We start from the raw sequence: 3,591 nt of genomic DNA on the forward strand, positions 1-3,591 counted from the left end.
CTACATGGGAAACTGAAACATGAGAATTGCTCGAACCCGGGTGGCAGAGGTTGCAGTGAGCCAAGATCATGCTATTGCACTCCAGCCTGGGCAACAAGAGCAAAACTCCATCTCAAAAAAAAAAAAAAAAAAACAACTCTGAATGCTTACCTACACATAGAAAAAATAATTATACCAAAATGAGATATCACAATTCTACTTTTAAATTTCAATTTTAACCTTATTATCAAAAAACTTTTGTGGAAGTACAGCATACATACATATTACCAGCTTGGGAACAAATTAAAATTGCAAATGCAATAATTATCACAAAATGGCTTTCTCTGCTGACGCGCAGTGTGGTGGCAGCAGGTGCGGCTTTGAGATGCAGAATTACACTGGTGAGTCCGTAGACCTGTACGTGCCATGGAAATGGTCCAAAAGCAACTGCATCATCGATGCCAAGGACCATAAATCCATCCGGATGAATGGGGCCAAGGTTGACAAGGTAGCAGGCAGGTTTAACCGCCAGTTTAAAACCTATACTATCTGCGGGGCCATTCGCAAGATGGGTAAGTCACATGATTCCATTCTCCAATTGGCCAAAGCCGACGGATTGTATTAAAGAACTTTTGACTGAAGAGAATCATGGAAGTGGAATATTTGTCATAAATAAATAGTAAAAACCTAAAAAAGGCCAGGCGCGGTGGCTCACGCCTGTAATCCCAGCACTTTGGAGGCCAAGGCAGGTGGATCACCTGAGGTGTGGAGTTTGAGACCAGCCTGACCAACATGGAGAAATCCTGTCTCTACTAAAAATATAAAATTAGCTGGGTATGGTGGCACATGCCTGTCATCCCAGCTACTCAGGAGGCTGAGGCAGGAGAATTGCTTGAACCCGGGAGGCGGAGGTTGCAGTGAGCTGAGATCGTGCCATAGCACTCCAACCTGGGCAACAAGAGCAAAACTCCGTCTCAAAAAAAAAAAAAGCCAGGTGTGGTGGTGGGCGCCGGTAATCCCAGCTTCTTGGGAGGCTGAGAAAGAAGAATTGCTTGAACCTGGGAGGCAGAGGTTGCAATGAGCCAAGATTGCACCACTGCACTGTAGCCTGAGCGGCAGAGCTACACTCCATCTCAAAAAAAAAAAACAACAACATATAAATAAATAAAAGTGTATAATAAAAAAGAAACCATGCCTTTCTTCCAACCCACTAGCTCTCTCATGAATCCCATTGTTTCATGCCACCCCACTTTGTAGTTCAGTCTTTACGGAGCTCAGTGAGTCTTGCTATTATCTTAGAATAATCTGAGGCCAGAAAGGATCAAAATATAAAAATGAGTTTCAGATAAACTAGTGATATCACTGAAAAGAGCTAGGCCAGGTGGCAAGTACAGAAAGAGACTCCCAGAAGGTGGTGAGGAGGCCTGGGGTGGTATGGCAGCCACTGTTCTCTCCCCTTGCTCTGAGAGCCTAGCTCTGTCCTCCAGGGGATGCCTTTTCTGCCTGGGGACCTGGCTGTGCAAGGATGTGATACCAGGAGCTGGGGGCACAGCCTGAGGAGGCAACGGTTATGGGAAGACACCTCAGCAGAGATGGGGGCAGCCTGGGTCCTCAGTGACAGCGTCGCATCCTGGAGGTAACCAACCCCTGCAACTGCTGCATCTCTGGACTATTTGTTATAGAAGGCAAGGAAATTCTTTTTTTTTTTTTTTTTTTGAGACAAAGTCTCACTCTGTTGCCTAGGCTGGAGTGCAGTGGCATGATCTCAGCTCACCGCAATCTCTGCCGCCCCGGTTCAAGCAATTCTCCTGCCTCAGCTTCCCAAGTAGCTGGGATTACAGGTGCCTGCCACTGCACCTGGCTAATTTTTGTAGTTTTAGTAGAGATGGGGTTTCACCATCTTGGCCAAGCTGGTCTTGAACTCCTGCCCTCATAATCCACCCACCTCAGCCTCCCAAAGTGCTGGGGTTACAGACATGAGCCACCGCGCCGGGCCGGAAATTATTGTTTAAACTGTTGACCTGAGATTTTCCATTTCTCCCAGCAGAAAGCATCGTAAATGAAAACAGCCCATTACTCCAAGGCTGTGGCTCCCAACTTTGGCTACAAATGGGATCTATTTGGCTGAGTAAATAAATAGATAAATAAATAATAAATTAATAAATAAAACAACCACTGATTTCTGGGTTCCACATCCCGAAATTCTAGTTGTGGGAAACAGGTGCTCAGTGTCACACAATCAACACTGAGACAAAGGATCTCTCAGAAAGGCTAGTTTACTTTCTGCAGAAAGGGTGCTGCTCACTAACAGCCTTGCCACGAGAGCACGCCTGAACAAAAGAGAGGGGGACATTTGTAATCTTTGTAACCTGATGCAATCGTCCTATGGCTGTGTCCCGTTTCCATTGGCTGGAACAGGACCTCACATTCTGAGCTTGACCCAATTGGCTAACAGCTTGAAACTCTTCTAAATAGGCAAAGGGGAAAGAGGACAAAGAAAAGAGGAAGCTAGTCATGAGAGGGTCAGGAGGGTTTCCAAATAAGGAATGGCATGTACTATGGTCTGGGGCCCACTTAACCCTGCCCAGGCACACCAGGTCAAGTCAGAGCAGTTGCATTGGAACATATATAGATATGCGTAGAGCAAAGAAATGACAAGCTCTTTATGGTTTTAAGAAACTTTGAAGAACTTCTACATTCCTTACACTGATTTAATTGATGTTTGGTGAATGAAAGGTTGATATTGTGATATAATAAGAAATATGTATTTGGTTTTTGTCCCCATTTCCAGGAACAGAGCTCCTAAAACCCTTAGAATGGAATTTCCTGAGTGATAAAGGTTAGAAGAATATCTTTTATTATTCATAATAAGCCTCTTTCAAACATCTGGAGCTGCTAATGCTGATGAGCTGACTCTTGGAGGATGGGGGCTGGTTGCCCCAGCATCCCGCTGGTGATGAGAGGTTGAGAACTTTCATCTCTATCTCCTGGTCCTCCAAGGAGGGGAGGAGGAATGGAGACTGACTTAATCACCTGTGGTCAACGATCTAATCAATCATCCCTATGTAATGAAGCTGCCATAAAAAACTGCAAACAAAGAGTGTTTGAGAATTTCCAGGTTGATGACCGCATTGAGGTGCTGGGAGGTTGTTGTAACTGGAGAGGGCCTGGAAGCTTTGCAGTGCCCACCCCTCACCCTTGCCCTGTCCATCTCTTCCATTCGGCTGTTCCTGAGTTGTATTCCTTGTAATAAACCACCAATAGTAAATAAAGTGATTTCTTGAGTTCTATAAGTCATCCTAGCAAATTATGGAACCCAAGGAGAGGGTTGTGATTGATACTCAGTTGGTTAGGATTGTGGGTAGCTCTTAGGATTGTGACTGGTGTCTGAAGTGAGGGCAGTCTTGTAGGACTGAGCCCTTAGCTTGTGGGATCTGCACTAACCCTGGGTATTTAGTGTCAGAATTGCTTAATGTGAGGAGAAAAATACACATTTGGCATCAGCAGCATTGTGTGAGAGTAAAGAAAAGCAGTTTGTTTTCTTTTTAGAAATGGATTGGGGATTTTTAAAGCTGGCATGGGGTTGAGAGCCTCTGCTGTAACATTGGGGTA

The 3,591-nt window shown here is 44.9% G+C and overlaps 1 pseudogene; it reads left to right on the forward strand.

The window, feature by feature from the left end:
* The first annotated feature begins 364 nt into the window (after positions 1-364).
* Positions 365-604, forward strand: LOC100584893 (annotated as a pseudogene).
* The last annotated feature ends 2,987 nt before the right edge of the window (positions 605-3,591 follow it).

This window comes from Nomascus leucogenys, chromosome 14 (genome assembly GCF_006542625.1).
Source record: "Nomascus leucogenys isolate Asia chromosome 14, Asia_NLE_v1, whole genome shotgun sequence".
NCBI classification, from domain to species: domain Eukaryota; kingdom Metazoa; phylum Chordata; class Mammalia; order Primates; family Hylobatidae; genus Nomascus; species Nomascus leucogenys.